The sequence below is a fragment of the Schistocerca cancellata genome, chromosome 9, assembly GCF_023864275.1.
Source record: "Schistocerca cancellata isolate TAMUIC-IGC-003103 chromosome 9, iqSchCanc2.1, whole genome shotgun sequence".
NCBI classification, from domain to species: domain Eukaryota; kingdom Metazoa; phylum Arthropoda; class Insecta; order Orthoptera; family Acrididae; genus Schistocerca; species Schistocerca cancellata.
Window position 1 is genome coordinate 154,925,705 of NC_064634.1, and position 16,099 is coordinate 154,941,803.

The window sequence follows — 16,099 nt, forward strand, 5'->3', positions numbered from 1 at the left end:
ACCTGCGTGGAGTGCAATGTCAATCCTGAGCATCTCGCAGCTGCATCTCGAGACGATCGTGGTAAATATCGCTTCGTGCAAGCGTCAGCGTAGCGTCAGTCGAGCAAAGTCGAGACAAGTCAAGCTGAGAGATGTTGCACAGTTAAGTAAACGGTACGCGACGCAGACAATGCTTTTCCAAGTGTCCCACGTCACGCAGCAGAGTGGCGCAGTGGAAGCGTGCTGGGCCCATAACCCAGAGGTCCGTGGATCGAAACCACGCTCTGCTAAAATTATTCTTTTTCTTGGGTGCTTCGAGCTCGATCATTAAGCCTGGGGTGCGCTGACCCAGCGTCAACAGCAAACCCTGTAAGTTCTGAAACGATGACGACGTCGTGTGGAGAATACGAGAAACACTTCCTAAGACGCAGAGTTTCTTACGATTCTGCAGCAACTACATTTCTCGATCACAACGTTAATGTCCTATCGGGCCACACGTGCAACTTTCGCGATATAAAAATCGCACCTCCCCGGCGGGGAATCGAACCCCGGTCTCCCGCGTGACAGGCGGGGATACTAACCACTATACTACCGAGGAATACGCAAACGATACGCACAACGCACGCACACTTATTCTTCTCAAGTAGGTGATTCATCTCAAATCTAGCGTCCCGATGCTTTCAGAGTCAGCTGCTACGAAATAAAAGTATGCCCCAGGTGAGGCTCGAACTCACAACCCCGGCATTGCTCACGGCTACTGCCTTATAAGTACCGTGCGCTAACCAATTGCGCCACTGGGGCTACAGCAGGGTGCTTTCAGTTAGCGGTATTTGCTTTGCCGCCAACCTGTTGTGGCTACAGACCCATCATACGACCGTCACCTGCGGCCATACTGCGACTTTAGCACCTGGCTACGGATGCTTCATACGATTCTTGTTTCATATGCTACACTTACAAGCATATCAACCGCTTGTCATCACCGAAAAATTGCAGAAAAACGCGCGCCTTGCCTTCTGCTACCTGTCCAACAGCGAGGGCAGATGTGTGGCAAGCTCTAAGCTATGCAGGCGCACCGTGGCCGAGCAGCTGGAGGAGAGATGCCTTCCTTGGCAGCTCCCTGCAGAGTGCGGAAGACCAGAGTGGCCGCGCCGCCGTTGTCAGTGGACGACACGCAGTTGCCGAGCCACGGAGAACACGTTGCTCTGCGATGTGTACCCGCCTCATATGACGAAAGGCGAACAGTGGCCCTGTGGCGCAACGGATAACGCGTCTGACTACGGATCAGAAGATTCCAGGTTCGAATCCTGGCAGGGTCGGCATTTTGTTAGTTGCGGGCGCGTAGCTAGGCAGTGCATTCGAATGTTTCCACCTGCGTGGAGTGCAATGTCAATCCTGAGCATCTCGCAGCTGCATCTCGAGACGATCGTGGTAAATATCGCTTCGTGCAAGCGTCAGCGTAGCGTCAGTCGAGCAAAGTCGAGACAAGTCAAGCTGAGAGATGTTGCACAGTTAAGTAAACGGTACGCGACGCAGACAATGCTTTTCCAAGTGTCCCACGTCACGCAGCAGAGTGGCGCAGTGGAAGCGTGCTGGGCCCATAACCCAGAGGTCCGTGGATCGAAACCACGCTCTGCTAAAATTATTCTTTTTCTTGGGTGCTTCGAGCTCGATCATTAAGCCTGGGGTGCGCTGACCCAGCGTCAACAGCAAACCCTGTAAGTTCTGAAACGATGACGACGTCGTGTGGAGAATACGAGAAACACTTCCTAAGACGCAGAGTTTCTTACGATTCTGCAGCAACTACATTTCTCGATCACAACGTTAATGTCCTATCGGGCCACACGTGCAACTTTCGCGATATAAAAATCGCACCTCCCCGGCGGGGAATCGAACCCCGGTCTCCCGCGTGACAGGCGGGGATACTAACCACTATACTACCGAGGAATACGCAAACGATACGCACAACGCACGCACACTTATTCTTCTCAAGTAGGTGATTCATCTCAAATCTAGCGTCCCGATGCTTTCAGAGTCAGCTGCTACGAAATAAAAGTATGCCCCAGGTGAGGCTCGAACTCACAACCCCGGCATTGCTCACGGCTACTGCCTTATAAGTACCGTGCGCTAACCAATTGCGCCACTGGGGCTACAGCAGGGTGCTTTCAGTTAGCGGTATTTGCTTTGCCGCCAACCTGTTGTGGCTACAGACCCATCATACGACCGTCACCTGCGGCCATACTGCGACTTTAGCACCTGGCTACGGATGCTTCATACGATTCTTGTTTCATATGCTACACTTACAAGCATATCAACCGCTTGTCATCACCGAAAAATTGCAGAAAAACGCGCGCCTTGCCTTCTGCTACCTGTCCAACAGCGAGGGCAGATGTGTGGCAAGCTCTAAGCTATGCAGGCGCACCGTGGCCGAGCAGCTGGAGGAGAGATGCCTTCCTTGGCAGCTCCCTGCAGAGTGCGGAAGACCAGAGTGGCCGCGCCGCCGTTGTCAGTGGACGACACGCAGTTGCCGAGCCACGGAGAACACGTTGCTCTGCGATGTGTACCCGCCTCATATGACGAAAGGCGAACAGTGGCCCTGTGGCGCAACGGATAACGCGTCTGACTACGGATCAGAAGATTCCAGGTTCGAATCCTGGCAGGGTCGGCATTTTGTTAGTTGCGGGCGCGTAGCTAGGCAGTGCATTCGAATGTTTCCACCTGCGTGGAGTGCAATGTCAATCCTGAGCATCTCGCAGCTGCATCTCGAGACGATCGTGGTAAATATCGCTTCGTGCAAGCGTCAGCGTAGCGTCAGTCGAGCAAAGTCGAGACAAGTCAAGCTGAGAGATGTTGCACAGTTAAGTAAACGGTACGCGACGCAGACAATGCTTTTCCAAGTGTCCCACGTCACGCAGCAGAGTGGCGCAGTGGAAGCGTGCTGGGCCCATAACCCAGAGGTCCGTGGATCGAAACCACGCTCTGCTAAAATTATTCTTTTTCTTGGGTGCTTCGAGCTCGATCATTAAGCCTGGGGTGCGCTGACCCAGCGTCAACAGCAAACCCTGTAAGTTCTGAAACGATGACGACGTCGTGTGGAGAATACGAGAAACACTTCCTAAGACGCAGAGTTTCTTACGATTCTGCAGCAACTACATTTCTCGATCACAACGTTAATGTCCTATCGGGCCACACGTGCAACTTTCGCGATATAAAAATCGCACCTCCCCGGCGGGGAATCGAACCCCGGTCTCCCGCGTGACAGGCGGGGATACTAACCACTATACTACCGAGGAATACGCAAACGATACGCACAACGCACGCACACTTATTCTTCTCAAGTAGGTGATTCATCTCAAATCTAGCGTCCCGATGCTTTCAGAGTCAGCTGCTACGAAATAAAAGTATGCCCCAGGTGAGGCTCGAACTCACAACCCCGGCATTGCTCACGGCTACTGCCTTATAAGTACCGTGCGCTAACCAATTGCGCCACTGGGGCTACAGCAGGGTGCTTTCAGTTAGCGGTATTTGCTTTGCCGCCAACCTGTTGTGGCTACAGACCCATCATACGACCGTCACCTGCGGCCATACTGCGACTTTAGCACCTGGCTACGGATGCTTCATACGATTCTTGTTTCATATGCTACACTTACAAGCATATCAACCGCTTGTCATCACCGAAAAATTGCAGAAAAACGCGCGCCTTGCCTTCTGCTACCTGTCCAACAGCGAGGGCAGATGTGTGGCAAGCTCTAAGCTATGCAGGCGCACCGTGGCCGAGCAGCTGGAGGAGAGATGCCTTCCTTGGCAGCTCCCTGCAGAGTGCGGAAGACCAGAGTGGCCGCGCCGCCGTTGTCAGTGGACGACACGCAGTTGCCGAGCCACGGAGAACACGTTGCTCTGCGATGTGTACCCGCCTCATATGACGAAAGGCGAACAGTGGCCCTGTGGCGCAACGGATAACGCGTCTGACTACGGATCAGAAGATTCCAGGTTCGAATCCTGGCAGGGTCGGCATTTTGTTAGTTGCGGGCGCGTAGCTAGGCAGTGCATTCGAATGTTTCCACCTGCGTGGAGTGCAATGTCAATCCTGAGCATCTCGCAGCTGCATCTCGAGACGATCGTGGTAAATATCGCTTCGTGCAAGCGTCAGCGTAGCGTCAGTCGAGCAAAGTCGAGACAAGTCAAGCTGAGAGATGTTGCACAGTTAAGTAAACGGTACGCGACGCAGACAATGCTTTTCCAAGTGTCCCACGTCACGCAGCAGAGTGGCGCAGTGGAAGCGTGCTGGGCCCATAACCCAGAGGTCCGTGGATCGAAACCACGCTCTGCTAAAATTATTCTTTTTCTTGGGTGCTTCGAGCTCGATCATTAAGCCTGGGGTGCGCTGACCCAGCGTCAACAGCAAACCCTGTAAGTTCTGAAACGATGACGACGTCGTGTGGAGAATACGAGAAACACTTCCTAAGACGCAGAGTTTCTTACGATTCTGCAGCAACTACATTTCTCGATCACAACGTTAATGTCCTATCGGGCCACACGTGCAACTTTCGCGATATAAAAATCGCACCTCCCCGGCGGGGAATCGAACCCCGGTCTCCCGCGTGACAGGCGGGGATACTAACCACTATACTACCGAGGAATACGCAAACGATACGCACAACGCACGCACACTTATTCTTCTCAAGTAGGTGATTCATCTCAAATCTAGCGTCCCGTTGCTTTCAGAGTCAGCTGCTACGAAATAAAAGTATGCCCCAGGTGAGGCTCGAACTCACAACCCCGGCATTGCTCACGGCTACTGCCTTATAAGTACCGTGCGCTAACCAATTGCGCCACTGGGGCTACAGCAGGGTGCTTTCAGTTAGCGGTATTTGCTTTGCCGCCAACCTGTTGTGGCTACAGACCCATCATACGACCGTCACCTGCGGCCATACTGCGACTTTAGCACCTGGCTACGGATGCTTCATACGATTCTTGTTTCATATGCTACACTTACAAGCATATCAACCGCTTGTCATCACCGAAAAATTGCAGAAAAACGCGCGCCTTGCCTTCTGCTACCTGTCCAACAGCGAGGGCAGATGTGTGGCAAGCTCTAAGCTATGCAGGCGCACCGTGGCCGAGCAGCTGGAGGAGAGATGCCTTCCTTGGCAGCTCCCTGCAGAGTGCGGAAGACCAGAGTGGCCGCGCCGCCGTTGTCAGTGGACGACACGCAGTTGCCGAGCCACGGAGAACACGTTGCTCTCTGCGATGTGTACCCGCCTCATATGACGAAAGGCGACCAGTGGCCCTGTGGCGCAACGGATAACGCGTCTGACTACGGATCAGAAGATTCCAGGTTCGAATCCTGGCAGGGTCGGCATTTTGTTAGTTGCGGGCGCGTAGCTAGGCAGTGCATTCGAATGTTTCCACCTGCGTGGAGTGCAATGTCAATCCTGAGCATCTCGTAGCTGCATCTCGAGACGATCGTGGTAAATATCGCTTCGTGCAAGCGTCAGCGTAGCGTCAGTCGAGCAAAGTCGAGACAAGTCAAGCTGAGAGATGTTGCACAGTTAATTAAACGGTACGCGACGCAGACAACGCTTTTCCAAGTGTCGCACGTCACGCAGCAGAGTGGCGCAGTGGAAGCGTGCTGGGCCCATAACCCAGAGGTCCGTGGATCGAAACCACGCTCTGCTAAAATTATTCTTTTTCTTGGGTGCTTCGAGCTCGATCATTAAGCCTGGGGTGCGCTGACTCAGCGTCAACAGCAAACCCTGTAAGTTCTGAAACGACGACGACGTCGTGTGGAGAATACGAGAAACACTTCCTAAGACGCAGAGTTTCTTACGATTCTGCAGCAACTACATTTCTCGATCACAACGTTAATGTCTTTTCGGGCCACACGTGCAACTTTCGCGATATAAAAATCGCACCTCCCCGGCGGGGAATCGAACCCCGGTCTCCCGCGTGACAGGCGGGGATACTAACCACTATACTACCGAGGAATACGCAATCGGTACGCACAACGCACGCACACTTATGCTTCTCAAGTAGGTGATTCATCTCAAATCTAGCGTCCCGATGCTTTCAGAGTCAGCTGCTACGAAATAAAAGTATGCCCCAGGTGAGGCTCGAACCCACAACGCCGGCATTGCTCACGGCTACTGCCTTATAAGTACCGTGCGCTAACCAATTGCGCCACTGGGGCTACAGCAGGGTGCTTTCAGTTAGCGGTATTTGCTGTGCTGCCAACCTGTTGTGGCTACAGACCCATCATACGACCGTCACCTGCGGCCATACTGCGACTTTAGCACCTGGCTACGGATGCTTCATACGATTCTTGCTTCATATGCTACACTTACAAGCATATCAACCGCTTGTCATCACCGAAAAATTGCAGAAAAACGCGCGCCTTGCCTTCTGCTACCTGTCCAACAGCGAGGGCAGATGTGTGGCAAGCTCTAAGCTATGCAGGCGCACCGTGGCCGAGCAGCTGGAGGAGAGATGCCTTCCTTGGCAGCTCCCTGCAGAGTGCGGAAGACCAGAGTGGCCGCGCCGCCGTTGTCAGTGGACGACACGCAGTTGCCGAGCCACGGAGAACACGTTGCTCTGCGATGTGTACCCGCCTCATATGACGAAAGGCGACCAGTGGCCCTGTGGCGCAACGGATAACGCGTCTGACTACGGATCAGAAGATTCCAGGTTCGAATCCTGGCAGGGTCGGCATTTTGTTAGTTGCGGGCGCGTAGCTAGGCAGTGCATTCGAATGTTTCCACCTGCGTGGAGTGCAATGTCAATCCTGAGCATCTCGCAGCTGCATCTCGAGACGATCGTGGTAAATATCGCTTCGTGCAAGCGTCAGCGTAGCGTCAGTCGAGCAAAGTCGAGACAAGTCAAGCTGAGAGATGTTGCACAGTTAATTAAACGGTACGCGACGCAGACAACGCTTTTCCAAGTGTCGCACGTCACGCAGCAGAGTGGCGCAGTGGAAGCGTGCTGGGCCCATAACCCAGAGGTCCGTGGATCGAAACCACGCTCTGCTAAAATTATTCTTTTTCTTGGGTGCTTCGAGCTCGATCATTAAGCCTGGGGTGCGCTGACTCAGCGTCAACAGCAAACCCTGTAAGTTCTGAAACGACGACGACGTCGTGTGGAGAATACGAGAAACACTTCCTAAGACGCAGAGTTTCTTACGATTCTGCAGCAACTACATTTCTCGATCACAACGTTAATGTCTTTTCGGGCCACACGTGCAACTTTCGCGATATAAAAATCGCACGTCCCCGGCGGGGAATCGAACCCCGGTCTCCCGCGTGACAGGCGGGGATACTAACCACTATACTACCGAGGAATACGCAATCGGTACGCACAACGCACGCACACTTATGCTTCTCAAGTAGGTGATTCATCTCAAATCTAGCGTCCCGATGCTTTCAGTCAGCTGCTACGAAATAAAAGTATGCCCCAGGTGAGGCTCGAACTCACAACCCCGGCATTGCTCAAGGCTACTGCCTTATAAGTACCGTGCGCTAACCAATTGCGCCACTGGGGCTACAGCAGGGTGCTTTCAGTTAGCGGTATTTGCTTTACTGCCAACCTGTTGTGGCTACAGACCCATTATACGACCGTCACCTGCGGCCATACTGCGACTTTAGCACCTGGCTACGGATGCTTCATACGATTCTTGCTTCATATGCTACACTTACAAGCATATCAACCGCTTGTCATCACCGACAAATTGCAGAAAAACGCGCGCCTTGCCTTCTGCTACCTGTCCAACAGCGAGGGCAGATGTGTGGCAAGCTCTAAGCAATGCAGGCGCACCGTGGCCGAGCAGCTGGAGGAGAGATGCCTTCCTTGGCAGCTCCCTGCAGAGTGCGGAAGACCAGAGTGGCCGCGCCGCCGTTGTCAGTGGACGACACGCAGTTGCCGAGCCACGGAGAACACGTTGCTCTGCGATGTGTACCCGCCTCATATGACGAAAGGCGACCAGTGGCCCTGTGGCGCAACGGATAACGCGTCTGACTACGGATCAGAAGATTCCAGGTTCGAATCCTGGCAGGGTCGGCATTTTGTTAGTTGCGGGCGCGTAGCTAGGCAGTGCATTCGAATGTTTCCACCTGCGTGGAGTGCAATGTCAATCCTGAGCATCTCGTAGCTGCATCTCGAGACGATCGTGGTAAATATCGCTTCGTGCAAGCGTCAGCGTAGCGTCAGTCGAGCAAAGTCGAGACAAGTCAAGCTGAGAGATGTTGCACAGTTAATTAAACGGTACGCGACGCAGACAACGCTTTTCCAAGTGTCGCACGTCACGCAGCAGAGTGGCGCAGTGGAAGCGTGCTGGGCCCATAACCCAGAGGTCCGTGGATCGAAACCACGCTCTGCTAAAATTATTCTTTTTCTTGGGTGCTTCGAGCTCGATCATTAAGCCTGGGGTGCGCTGACTCAGCGTCAACAGCAAACCCTGTAAGTTCTGAAACGACGACGACGTCGTGTGGAGAATACGAGAAACACTTCCTAAGACGCAGAGTTTCTTACGATTCTGCAGCAACTACATTTCTCGATCACAACGTTAATGTCTTTTCGGGCCACACGTGCAACTTTCGCGATATAAAAATCGCACCTCCCCGGCGGGGAATCGAACCCCGGTCTCCCGCGTGACAGGCGGGGATACTAACCACTATACTACCGAGGAATACGCAATCGGTACGCACAACGCACGCACACTTATGCTTCTCAAGTAGGTGATTCATCTCAAATCTAGCGTCCCGATGCTTTCAGAGTCAGCTGCTACGAAATAAAAGTATGCCCCAGGTGAGGCTCGAACCCACAACGCCGGCATTGCTCACGGCTACTGCCTTATAAGTACCGTGCGCTAACCAATTGCGCCACTGGGGCTACAGCAGGGTGCTTTCAGTTAGCGGTATTTGCTGTGCTGCCAACCTGTTGTGGCTACAGACCCATCATACGACCGTCACCTGCGGCCATACTGCGACTTTAGCACCTGGCTACGGATGCTTCATACGATTCTTGCTTCATATGCTACACTTACAAGCATATCAACCGCTTGTCATCACCGAAAAATTGCAGAAAAACGCGCGCCTTGCCTTCTGCTACCTGTCCAACAGCGAGGGCAGATGTGTGGCAAGCTCTAAGCTATGCAGGCGCACCGTGGCCGAGCAGCTGGAGGAGAGATGCCTTCCTTGGCAGCTCCCTGCAGAGTGCGGAAGACCAGAGTGGCCGCGCCGCCGTTGTCAGTGGACGACACGCAGTTGCCGAGCCACGGAGAACACGTTGCTCTGCGATGTGTACCCGCCTCATATGACGAAAGGCGACCAGTGGCCCTGTGGCGCAACGGATAACGCGTCTGACTACGGATCAGAAGATTCCAGGTTCGAATCCTGGCAGGGTCGGCATTTTGTTAGTTGCGGGCGCGTAGCTAGGCAGTGCATTCGAATGTTTCCACCTGCGTGGAGTGCAATGTCAATCCTGAGCATCTCGCAGCTGCATCTCGAGACGATCGTGGTAAATATCGCTTCGTGCAAGCGTCAGCGTAGCGTCAGTCGAGCAAAGTCGAGACAAGTCAAGCTGAGAGATGTTGCACAGTTAATTAAACGGTACGCGACGCAGACAACGCTTTTCCAAGTGTCGCACGTCACGCAGCAGAGTGGCGCAGTGGAAGCGTGCTGGGCCCATAACCCAGAGGTCCGTAGATCGAAACCACGCTCTGCTAAAATTATTCTTTTTCTTGGGTGCTTCGAGCTCGATCATTAAGCCTGGGGTGCGCTGACTCAGCGTCAACAGCAAACCCTGTAAGTTCTGAAACGACGACGACGTCGTGTGGAGAATACGAGAAACACTTCCTAAGACGCAGAGTTTCTTACGATTCTGCAGCAACTACATTTCTCGATCGCAACGTTAATGTCTTTTCGGGCCACACGTGCAACTTTCGCGATATAAAAATCGCACCTCCCCGGCGGGGAATCGAACCCCGGTCTCCCGCGTGACAGGCGGGGATACTAACCACTATACTACCGAGGAATACGCAATCGGTACGCACAACGCACGCACACTTATGCTTCTCAAGTAGGTGATTCATCTCAAATCTAGCGTCCCGATGCTTTCAGTCAGCTGCTACGAAATAAAAGTATGCCCCAGGTGAGGCTCGAACTCACAACCCCGGCATTGCTCAAGGCTACTGCCTTATAAGTACCGTGCGCTAACCAATTGCGCCACTGGGGCTACAGCAGGGTGCTTTCAGTTAGCGGTATTTGCTTTACTGCCAACCTGTTGTGGCTACAGACCCATCATACGACCGTCACCTGCGGCCATACTGCGACTTTAGCACCTGGCTACGGATGCTTCATACGATTCTTGCTTCATATGCTACACTTACAAGCATATCAACCGCTTGTCATCACCGAAAAATTGCAGAAAAACGCGCGCCTTGCCTTCTGCTACCTGTCCAACAGCGAGGGCAGATGTGTGGCAAGCTCTAAGCAATGCAGGCGCACCGTGGCCGAGCAGCTGGAGGAGAGATGCCTTCCTTGGCAGCTCCCTGCAGAGTGCGGAAGACCAGAGTGGCCGCGCCGCCGTTGTCAGTGGACGACACGCAGTTGCCGAGCCACGGAGAACACGTTGCTCTGCGATGTGTACCCGCCTCATATGACGAAAGGCGACCAGTGGCCCTGTGGCGCAACGGATAACGCGTCTGACTACGGATCAGAAGATTCCAGGTTCGAATCCTGGCAGGGTCGGCATTTTGTTAGTTGCGGGCGCGTAGCTAGGCAGTGCATTCGAATGTTTCCACCTGCGTGGAGTGCAATGTCAATCCTGAGCATCTCGTAGCTGCATCTCGAGACGATCGTGGTAAATATCGCTTCGTGCAAGCGTCAGCGTAGCGTCAGTCGAGCAAAGTCGAGACAAGTCAAGCTGAGAGATGTTGCACAGTTAATTAAACGGTACGCGACGCAGACAACGCTTTTCCAAGTGTCGCACGTCACGCAGCAGAGTGGCGCAGTGGAAGCGTGCTGGGCCCATAACCCAGAGGTCCGTGGATCGAAACCACGCTCTGCTAAAATTATTCTTTTTCTTGGGTGCTTCGAGCTCGATCATTAAGCCTGGGGTGCGCTGACTCAGCGTCAACAGCAAACCCTGTAAGTTCTGAAACGACGACGACGTCGTGTGGAGAATACGAGAAACACTTCCTAAGACGCAGAGTTTCTTACGATTCTGCAGCAACTACATTTCTCGATCACAACGTTAATGTCTTTTCGGGCCACACGTGCAACTTTCGCGATATAAAAATCGCACCTCCCCGGCGGGGAATCGAACCCCGGTCTCCCGCGTGACAGGCGGGGATACTAACCACTATACTACCGAGGAATACGCAATCGGTACGCACAACGCACGCACACTTATGCTTCTCAAGTAGGTGATTCATCTCAAATCTAGCGTCCCGATGCTTTCAGAGTCAGCTGCTACGAAATAAAAGTATGCCCCAGGTGAGGCTCGAACTCACAACCCCGGCATTGCTCACGGCTACTGCCTTATAAGTACCGTGCGCTAACCAATTGCGCCACTGGGGCTACAGCAGGGTGCTTTCAGTTAGCGGTATTTGCTTTACTGCCAACCTGTTGTGGCTACAGACCCATCATACGACCGTCACCTGCGGCCATACTGCGACTTTAGCACCTGGCTACGGATGCTTCATACGATTCTTGCTTCATATGCTACACTTACAAGCATATCAACCGCTTGTCATCACCGAAAAATTGCAGAAAAACGCGCGCCTTGCCTTCTGCTACCTGTCCAACAGCGAGGGCAGATGTGTGGCAAGCTCTAAGCTATGCAGGCGCACCGTGGCCGAGCAGCTGGAGGAGAGATGCCTTCCTTGGCAGCTCCCTGCAGAGTGCGGAAGACCAGAGTGGCCGCGCCGCCGTTGTCAGTGGACGACACGCAGTTGCCGAGCCACGGAGAACACGTTGCTCTGCGATGTGTACCCGCCTCATATGACGAAAGGCGACCAGTGGCCCTGTGGCGCAACGGATAACGCGTCTGACTACGGATCAGAAGATTCCAGGTTCGAATCCTGGCAGGGTCGGCATTTTGTTAGTTGCGGGCGCGTAGCTAGGCAGTGCATTCGAATGTTTCCACCTGCGTGGAGTGCAATGTCAATCCTGAGCATCTCGTAGCTGCATCTCGAGACGATCGTGGTAAATATCGCTTCGTGCAAGCGTCAGCGTAGCGTCAGTCGAGCAAAGTCGAGACAAGTCAAGCTGAGAGATGTTGCACAGTTAATTAAACGGTACGCGACGCAGACAACGCTTTTCCAAGTGTCGCACGTCACGCAGCAGAGTGGCGCAGTGGAAGCGTGCTGGGCCCATAACCCAGAGGTCCGTGGATCGAAACCACGCTCTGCTAAAATTATTCTTTTTCTTGGGTGCGTCGAGCTCGATCATTAAGCCTGGGGTGCGCTGACTCAGCGTCAACAGCAAACCCTGTAAGTTCTGAAACGACGACGACGTCGTGTGGAGAATACGAGAAACACTTCCTAAGACGCAGAGTTTCTTACGATTCTGCAGCAACTACATTTCTCGATCACAACGTTAATGTCTTTTCGGGCCACACGTGCAACTTTCGCGATATAAAAATCGCACCTCCCCGGCGGGGAATCGAACCCCGGTCTCCCGCGTGACAGGCGGGGATACTAACCACTATACTACCGAGGAATACGCAATCGGTACGCACAACGCACGCACACTTATGCTTCTCAAGTAGGTGATTCATCTCAAATCTAGCGTCCCGATGCTTTCAGAGTCAGCTGCTACGAAATAAAAGTATGCCCCAGGTGAGGCTCGAACTCACAACCCCGGCATTGCTCACGGCTACTGCCTTATAAGTACCGTGCGCTAACCAATTGCGCCACTGGGGCTACAGCAGGGTGCTTTCAGTTAGCGGTATTTGCTTTACTGCCAACCTGTTGTGGCTACAGACCCATCATACGACCGTCACCTGCGGCCATACTGCGACTTTAGCACCTGGCTACGGATGCTTCATACGATTCTTGCTTCATATGCTACACTTACAAGCATATCAACCGCTTGTCATCACCGAAAAATTGCAGAAAAACGCGCGCCTTGCCTTCTGCTACCTGTCCAACAGCGAGGGCAGATGTGTGGCAAGCTCTAAGCTATGCAGGCGCACCGTGGCCGAGCAGCTGGAGGAGAGATGCCTTCCTTGGCAGCTCCCTGCAGAGTGCGGAAGACCAGAGTGGCCGCGCCGCCGTTGTCAGTGGACGACACGCAGTTGCCGAGCCACGGAGAACACGTTGCTCTGCGATGTGTACCCGCCTCATATGACGAAAGGCGACCAGTGGCCCTGTGGCGCAACGGATAACGCGTCTGACTACGGATCAGAAGATTCCAGGTTCGAATCCTGGCAGGGTCGGCATTTTGTTAGTTGCGGGCGCGTAGCTAGGCAGTGCATTCGAATGTTTCCACCTGCGTGGAGTGCAATGTCAATCCTGAGCATCTCGTAGCTGCATCTCGAGACGATCGTGGTAAATATCGCTTCGTGCAAGCGTCAGCGTAGCGTCAGTCGAGCAAAGTCGAGACAAGTCAAGCTGAGAGATGTTGCACAGTTAATTAAACGGTACGCGACGCAGACAACGCTTTTCCAAGTGTCGCACGTCACGCAGCAGAGTGGCGCAGTGGAAGCGTGCTGGGCCCATAACCCAGAGGTCCGTGGATCGAAACCACGCTCTGCTAAAATTATTCTTTTTCTTGGGTGCTTCGAGCTCGATCATTAAGCCTGGGGTGCGCTGACTCAGCGTCAACAGCAAACCCTGTAAGTTCTGAAACGACGACGACGTCGTGTGGAGAATACGAGAAACACTTCCTAAGACGCAGAGTTTCTTACGATTCTGCAGCAACTACATTTCTCGATCACAACGTTAATGTCTTTTCGGGCCACACGTGCAACTTTCGCGATATAAAAATCGCACCTCCCCGGCGGGGAATCGAACCCCGGTCTCCCGCGTGACAGGCGGGGATACTAACCACTATACTACCGAGGAATACGCAATCGGTACGCACAACGCACGCACACTTATGCTTCTCAAGTAGGTGATTCATCTCAAATCTAGCGTCCCGATGCTTTCAGAGTCAGCTGCTACGAAATAAAAGTATGCCCCAGGTGAGGCTCGAACTCACAACCCCGGCATTGCTCACGGCTACTGCCTTATAAGTACCGTGCGCTAACCAATTGCGCCACTGGGGCTACAGCAGGGTGCTTTCAGTTAGCGGTATTTGCTTTACTGCCAACCTGTTGTGGCTACAGACCCATCATACGACCGTCACCTGCGGCCATACTGCGACTTTAGCACCTGGCTACGGATGCTTCATACGATTCTTGCTTCATATGCTACACTTACAAGCATATCAACCGCTTGTCATCACCGAAAAATTGCAGAAAAACGCGCGCCTTGCCTTCTGCTACCTGTCCAACAGCGAGGGCAGATGTGTGGCAAGCTCTAAGCAATGCAGGCGCACCGTGGCCGAGCAGCTGGAGGAGAGATGCCTTCCTTGGCAGCTCCCTGCAGAGTGCGGAAGACCAGAGTGGCCGCGCCGCCGTTGTCAGTGGACGACACGCAGTTGCCGAGCCACGGAGAACACGTTGCTCTGCGATGTGTACCCGCCTCATATGACGAAAGGCGACCAGTGGCCCTGTGGCGCAACGGATAACGCGTCTGACTACGGATCAGAAGATTCCAGGTTCGAATCCTGGCAGGGTCGGCATTTTGTTAGTTGCGGGCGCGTAGCTAGGCAGTGCATTCGAATGTTTCCACCTGCGTGGAGTGCAATGTCAATCCTGAGCATCTCGTAGCTGCATCTCGAGACGATCGTGGTAAATATCGCTTCGTGCAAGCGTCAGCGTAGCGTCAGTCGAGCAAAGTCGAGACAAGTCAAGCTGAGAGATGTTGCACAGTTAATTAAACGGTACGCGACGCAGACAACGCTTTTCCAAGTGTCGCACGTCACGCAGCAGAGTGGCGCAGTGGAAGCGTGCTGGGCCCATAACCCAGAGGTCCGTGGATCGAAACCACGCTCTGCTAAAATTATTCTTTTTCTTGGGTGCTTCGAGCTCGATCATTAAGCCTGGGGTGCGCTGACTCAGCGTCAACAGCAAACCCTGTAAGTTCTGAAACGACGACGACGTCGTGTGGAGAATACGAGAAACACTTCCTAAGACGCAGAGTTTCTTACGATTCTGCAGCAACTACATTTCTCGATCACAACGTTAATGTCTTTTCGGGCCACACGTGCAACTTTCGCGATATAAAAATCGCACCTCCCCGGCGGGGAATCGAACCCCGGTCTCCCGCGTGACAGGCGGGGATACTAACCACTATACTACCGAGGAATACGCAATCGGTACGCACAACGCACGCACACTTATGCTTCTCAAGTAGGTGATTCATCTCAAATCTAGCGTCCCGATGCTTTCAGAGTCAGCTGCTACGAAATAAAAGTATGCCCCAGGTGAGGCTCGAACTCACAACCCCGGCATTGCTCACGGCTACTGCCTTATAAGTACCGTGCGCTAACCAATTGCGCCACTGGGGCTACAGCAGGGTGCTTTCAGTTAGCGGTATTTGCTTTACTGCCAACCTGTTGTGGCTACAGACCCATCATACGACCGTCACCTGCGGCCATACTGCGACTTTAGCACCTGGCTACGGATGCTTCATACGATTCTTGCTTCATATGCTACACTTACAAGCATATCAACCGCTTGTCATCACCGAAAAATTGCAGAAAAACGCGCGCCTTGCCTTCTGCTACCTGTCCAACAGCGAGGGCAGATGTGTGGCAAGCTCTAAGCTATGCAGGCGCACCGTGGCCGAGCAGCTGGAGGAGAGATGCCTTCCTTGGCAGCTCCCTGCAGAGTGCGGAAGACCAGAGTGGCCGCGCCGCCGTTGTCAGTGGACGACACGCAGTTGCCGAGCCACGGAGAACACGTTGCTCTGCGATGTGTACCCGCCTCATATGACGAAAGGCGACCAGTGGCCCTGTGGCGCAACGGATAACGCGTCTGACTACGGATCAGAAGATTCCAGGTTCGAATCCTGGCAGGGTCG

General features: G+C 53.5%; 47 non-coding genes across 47 annotated transcripts; 23 read left to right on the forward strand and 24 right to left on the reverse strand.

Moving 5' to 3' along the window:
• Nucleotides 1-197: 197 nt before the first annotated feature.
• Nucleotides 198-269, forward strand: Trnam-cau (transfer RNA methionine (anticodon CAU)). Its single transcript has one exon. It is a non-coding gene; the product is annotated as a tRNA-Met (tRNA).
• Nucleotides 270-505: 236 nt separating this feature from the next.
• Nucleotides 506-577, reverse strand: Trnad-guc (transfer RNA aspartic acid (anticodon GUC)). Its single transcript has one exon. It is a non-coding gene; the product is annotated as a tRNA-Asp (tRNA).
• Nucleotides 578-688: 111 nt separating this feature from the next.
• Trnai-uau (transfer RNA isoleucine (anticodon UAU)) lies at nucleotides 689-780 on the reverse strand. The gene is given in 2 exon segments: nucleotides 689-724; nucleotides 743-780. It is a non-coding gene; the product is annotated as a tRNA-Ile (tRNA).
• Nucleotides 781-1,222: 442 nt separating this feature from the next.
• Trnar-acg (transfer RNA arginine (anticodon ACG)) lies at nucleotides 1,223-1,295 on the forward strand. The gene has a single exon. It is a non-coding gene; the product is annotated as a tRNA-Arg (tRNA).
• A 248-nt stretch (nucleotides 1,296-1,543) lies between these two features.
• Trnam-cau (transfer RNA methionine (anticodon CAU)) lies at nucleotides 1,544-1,615 on the forward strand. The gene has a single exon. It is a non-coding gene; the product is annotated as a tRNA-Met (tRNA).
• Nucleotides 1,616-1,851: 236 nt separating this feature from the next.
• Trnad-guc (transfer RNA aspartic acid (anticodon GUC)) lies at nucleotides 1,852-1,923 on the reverse strand. The gene has a single exon. It is a non-coding gene; the product is annotated as a tRNA-Asp (tRNA).
• A 111-nt stretch (nucleotides 1,924-2,034) lies between these two features.
• On the reverse strand, nucleotides 2,035-2,126 carry Trnai-uau (transfer RNA isoleucine (anticodon UAU)). The gene is given in 2 exon segments: nucleotides 2,035-2,070; nucleotides 2,089-2,126. It is a non-coding gene; the product is annotated as a tRNA-Ile (tRNA).
• A 442-nt stretch (nucleotides 2,127-2,568) lies between these two features.
• On the forward strand, nucleotides 2,569-2,641 carry Trnar-acg (transfer RNA arginine (anticodon ACG)). The gene has a single exon. It is a non-coding gene; the product is annotated as a tRNA-Arg (tRNA).
• Nucleotides 2,642-2,889: 248 nt separating this feature from the next.
• On the forward strand, nucleotides 2,890-2,961 carry Trnam-cau (transfer RNA methionine (anticodon CAU)). The gene has a single exon. It is a non-coding gene; the product is annotated as a tRNA-Met (tRNA).
• Nucleotides 2,962-3,197: 236 nt separating this feature from the next.
• On the reverse strand, nucleotides 3,198-3,269 carry Trnad-guc (transfer RNA aspartic acid (anticodon GUC)). Its single transcript has one exon. It is a non-coding gene; the product is annotated as a tRNA-Asp (tRNA).
• A 111-nt stretch (nucleotides 3,270-3,380) lies between these two features.
• On the reverse strand, nucleotides 3,381-3,472 carry Trnai-uau (transfer RNA isoleucine (anticodon UAU)). Its single transcript is given in 2 exon segments — nucleotides 3,381-3,416; nucleotides 3,435-3,472. It is a non-coding gene; the product is annotated as a tRNA-Ile (tRNA).
• Nucleotides 3,473-3,914: 442 nt separating this feature from the next.
• Trnar-acg (transfer RNA arginine (anticodon ACG)) lies at nucleotides 3,915-3,987 on the forward strand. The gene has a single exon. It is a non-coding gene; the product is annotated as a tRNA-Arg (tRNA).
• Nucleotides 3,988-4,235: 248 nt separating this feature from the next.
• Nucleotides 4,236-4,307, forward strand: Trnam-cau (transfer RNA methionine (anticodon CAU)). Its single transcript has one exon. It is a non-coding gene; the product is annotated as a tRNA-Met (tRNA).
• A 236-nt stretch (nucleotides 4,308-4,543) lies between these two features.
• On the reverse strand, nucleotides 4,544-4,615 carry Trnad-guc (transfer RNA aspartic acid (anticodon GUC)). Its single transcript has one exon. It is a non-coding gene; the product is annotated as a tRNA-Asp (tRNA).
• A 111-nt stretch (nucleotides 4,616-4,726) lies between these two features.
• Nucleotides 4,727-4,818, reverse strand: Trnai-uau (transfer RNA isoleucine (anticodon UAU)). The gene is given in 2 exon segments: nucleotides 4,727-4,762; nucleotides 4,781-4,818. It is a non-coding gene; the product is annotated as a tRNA-Ile (tRNA).
• A 444-nt stretch (nucleotides 4,819-5,262) lies between these two features.
• Nucleotides 5,263-5,335, forward strand: Trnar-acg (transfer RNA arginine (anticodon ACG)). The gene has a single exon. It is a non-coding gene; the product is annotated as a tRNA-Arg (tRNA).
• A 248-nt stretch (nucleotides 5,336-5,583) lies between these two features.
• Trnam-cau (transfer RNA methionine (anticodon CAU)) lies at nucleotides 5,584-5,655 on the forward strand. Its single transcript has one exon. It is a non-coding gene; the product is annotated as a tRNA-Met (tRNA).
• Nucleotides 5,656-5,891: 236 nt separating this feature from the next.
• On the reverse strand, nucleotides 5,892-5,963 carry Trnad-guc (transfer RNA aspartic acid (anticodon GUC)). Its single transcript has one exon. It is a non-coding gene; the product is annotated as a tRNA-Asp (tRNA).
• A 111-nt stretch (nucleotides 5,964-6,074) lies between these two features.
• Nucleotides 6,075-6,166, reverse strand: Trnai-uau (transfer RNA isoleucine (anticodon UAU)). The gene is given in 2 exon segments: nucleotides 6,075-6,110; nucleotides 6,129-6,166. It is a non-coding gene; the product is annotated as a tRNA-Ile (tRNA).
• Nucleotides 6,167-6,608: 442 nt separating this feature from the next.
• Trnar-acg (transfer RNA arginine (anticodon ACG)) lies at nucleotides 6,609-6,681 on the forward strand. The gene has a single exon. It is a non-coding gene; the product is annotated as a tRNA-Arg (tRNA).
• Nucleotides 6,682-6,929: 248 nt separating this feature from the next.
• On the forward strand, nucleotides 6,930-7,001 carry Trnam-cau (transfer RNA methionine (anticodon CAU)). Its single transcript has one exon. It is a non-coding gene; the product is annotated as a tRNA-Met (tRNA).
• Nucleotides 7,002-7,237: 236 nt separating this feature from the next.
• Nucleotides 7,238-7,309, reverse strand: Trnad-guc (transfer RNA aspartic acid (anticodon GUC)). Its single transcript has one exon. It is a non-coding gene; the product is annotated as a tRNA-Asp (tRNA).
• A 109-nt stretch (nucleotides 7,310-7,418) lies between these two features.
• On the reverse strand, nucleotides 7,419-7,510 carry Trnai-uau (transfer RNA isoleucine (anticodon UAU)). Its single transcript is given in 2 exon segments — nucleotides 7,419-7,454; nucleotides 7,473-7,510. It is a non-coding gene; the product is annotated as a tRNA-Ile (tRNA).
• Nucleotides 7,511-7,952: 442 nt separating this feature from the next.
• Trnar-acg (transfer RNA arginine (anticodon ACG)) lies at nucleotides 7,953-8,025 on the forward strand. Its single transcript has one exon. It is a non-coding gene; the product is annotated as a tRNA-Arg (tRNA).
• A 248-nt stretch (nucleotides 8,026-8,273) lies between these two features.
• Nucleotides 8,274-8,345, forward strand: Trnam-cau (transfer RNA methionine (anticodon CAU)). Its single transcript has one exon. It is a non-coding gene; the product is annotated as a tRNA-Met (tRNA).
• A 236-nt stretch (nucleotides 8,346-8,581) lies between these two features.
• On the reverse strand, nucleotides 8,582-8,653 carry Trnad-guc (transfer RNA aspartic acid (anticodon GUC)). The gene has a single exon. It is a non-coding gene; the product is annotated as a tRNA-Asp (tRNA).
• Nucleotides 8,654-8,764: 111 nt separating this feature from the next.
• Nucleotides 8,765-8,856, reverse strand: Trnai-uau (transfer RNA isoleucine (anticodon UAU)). Its single transcript is given in 2 exon segments — nucleotides 8,765-8,800; nucleotides 8,819-8,856. It is a non-coding gene; the product is annotated as a tRNA-Ile (tRNA).
• Nucleotides 8,857-9,298: 442 nt separating this feature from the next.
• Nucleotides 9,299-9,371, forward strand: Trnar-acg (transfer RNA arginine (anticodon ACG)). The gene has a single exon. It is a non-coding gene; the product is annotated as a tRNA-Arg (tRNA).
• Nucleotides 9,372-9,927: 556 nt separating this feature from the next.
• Nucleotides 9,928-9,999, reverse strand: Trnad-guc (transfer RNA aspartic acid (anticodon GUC)). The gene has a single exon. It is a non-coding gene; the product is annotated as a tRNA-Asp (tRNA).
• A 109-nt stretch (nucleotides 10,000-10,108) lies between these two features.
• Nucleotides 10,109-10,200, reverse strand: Trnai-uau (transfer RNA isoleucine (anticodon UAU)). The gene is given in 2 exon segments: nucleotides 10,109-10,144; nucleotides 10,163-10,200. It is a non-coding gene; the product is annotated as a tRNA-Ile (tRNA).
• Nucleotides 10,201-10,642: 442 nt separating this feature from the next.
• Nucleotides 10,643-10,715, forward strand: Trnar-acg (transfer RNA arginine (anticodon ACG)). Its single transcript has one exon. It is a non-coding gene; the product is annotated as a tRNA-Arg (tRNA).
• Nucleotides 10,716-10,963: 248 nt separating this feature from the next.
• On the forward strand, nucleotides 10,964-11,035 carry Trnam-cau (transfer RNA methionine (anticodon CAU)). Its single transcript has one exon. It is a non-coding gene; the product is annotated as a tRNA-Met (tRNA).
• A 236-nt stretch (nucleotides 11,036-11,271) lies between these two features.
• Nucleotides 11,272-11,343, reverse strand: Trnad-guc (transfer RNA aspartic acid (anticodon GUC)). Its single transcript has one exon. It is a non-coding gene; the product is annotated as a tRNA-Asp (tRNA).
• A 111-nt stretch (nucleotides 11,344-11,454) lies between these two features.
• On the reverse strand, nucleotides 11,455-11,546 carry Trnai-uau (transfer RNA isoleucine (anticodon UAU)). The gene is given in 2 exon segments: nucleotides 11,455-11,490; nucleotides 11,509-11,546. It is a non-coding gene; the product is annotated as a tRNA-Ile (tRNA).
• Nucleotides 11,547-11,988: 442 nt separating this feature from the next.
• Trnar-acg (transfer RNA arginine (anticodon ACG)) lies at nucleotides 11,989-12,061 on the forward strand. The gene has a single exon. It is a non-coding gene; the product is annotated as a tRNA-Arg (tRNA).
• Nucleotides 12,062-12,309: 248 nt separating this feature from the next.
• On the forward strand, nucleotides 12,310-12,381 carry Trnam-cau (transfer RNA methionine (anticodon CAU)). Its single transcript has one exon. It is a non-coding gene; the product is annotated as a tRNA-Met (tRNA).
• A 236-nt stretch (nucleotides 12,382-12,617) lies between these two features.
• Trnad-guc (transfer RNA aspartic acid (anticodon GUC)) lies at nucleotides 12,618-12,689 on the reverse strand. The gene has a single exon. It is a non-coding gene; the product is annotated as a tRNA-Asp (tRNA).
• A 111-nt stretch (nucleotides 12,690-12,800) lies between these two features.
• Nucleotides 12,801-12,892, reverse strand: Trnai-uau (transfer RNA isoleucine (anticodon UAU)). Its single transcript is given in 2 exon segments — nucleotides 12,801-12,836; nucleotides 12,855-12,892. It is a non-coding gene; the product is annotated as a tRNA-Ile (tRNA).
• A 442-nt stretch (nucleotides 12,893-13,334) lies between these two features.
• On the forward strand, nucleotides 13,335-13,407 carry Trnar-acg (transfer RNA arginine (anticodon ACG)). The gene has a single exon. It is a non-coding gene; the product is annotated as a tRNA-Arg (tRNA).
• A 248-nt stretch (nucleotides 13,408-13,655) lies between these two features.
• Nucleotides 13,656-13,727, forward strand: Trnam-cau (transfer RNA methionine (anticodon CAU)). Its single transcript has one exon. It is a non-coding gene; the product is annotated as a tRNA-Met (tRNA).
• Nucleotides 13,728-13,963: 236 nt separating this feature from the next.
• Nucleotides 13,964-14,035, reverse strand: Trnad-guc (transfer RNA aspartic acid (anticodon GUC)). Its single transcript has one exon. It is a non-coding gene; the product is annotated as a tRNA-Asp (tRNA).
• Nucleotides 14,036-14,146: 111 nt separating this feature from the next.
• Nucleotides 14,147-14,238, reverse strand: Trnai-uau (transfer RNA isoleucine (anticodon UAU)). The gene is given in 2 exon segments: nucleotides 14,147-14,182; nucleotides 14,201-14,238. It is a non-coding gene; the product is annotated as a tRNA-Ile (tRNA).
• Nucleotides 14,239-14,680: 442 nt separating this feature from the next.
• On the forward strand, nucleotides 14,681-14,753 carry Trnar-acg (transfer RNA arginine (anticodon ACG)). The gene has a single exon. It is a non-coding gene; the product is annotated as a tRNA-Arg (tRNA).
• Nucleotides 14,754-15,001: 248 nt separating this feature from the next.
• Nucleotides 15,002-15,073, forward strand: Trnam-cau (transfer RNA methionine (anticodon CAU)). Its single transcript has one exon. It is a non-coding gene; the product is annotated as a tRNA-Met (tRNA).
• A 236-nt stretch (nucleotides 15,074-15,309) lies between these two features.
• On the reverse strand, nucleotides 15,310-15,381 carry Trnad-guc (transfer RNA aspartic acid (anticodon GUC)). Its single transcript has one exon. It is a non-coding gene; the product is annotated as a tRNA-Asp (tRNA).
• Nucleotides 15,382-15,492: 111 nt separating this feature from the next.
• Nucleotides 15,493-15,584, reverse strand: Trnai-uau (transfer RNA isoleucine (anticodon UAU)). Its single transcript is given in 2 exon segments — nucleotides 15,493-15,528; nucleotides 15,547-15,584. It is a non-coding gene; the product is annotated as a tRNA-Ile (tRNA).
• Nucleotides 15,585-16,026: 442 nt separating this feature from the next.
• Nucleotides 16,027-16,099, forward strand: Trnar-acg (transfer RNA arginine (anticodon ACG)). Its single transcript has one exon. It is a non-coding gene; the product is annotated as a tRNA-Arg (tRNA).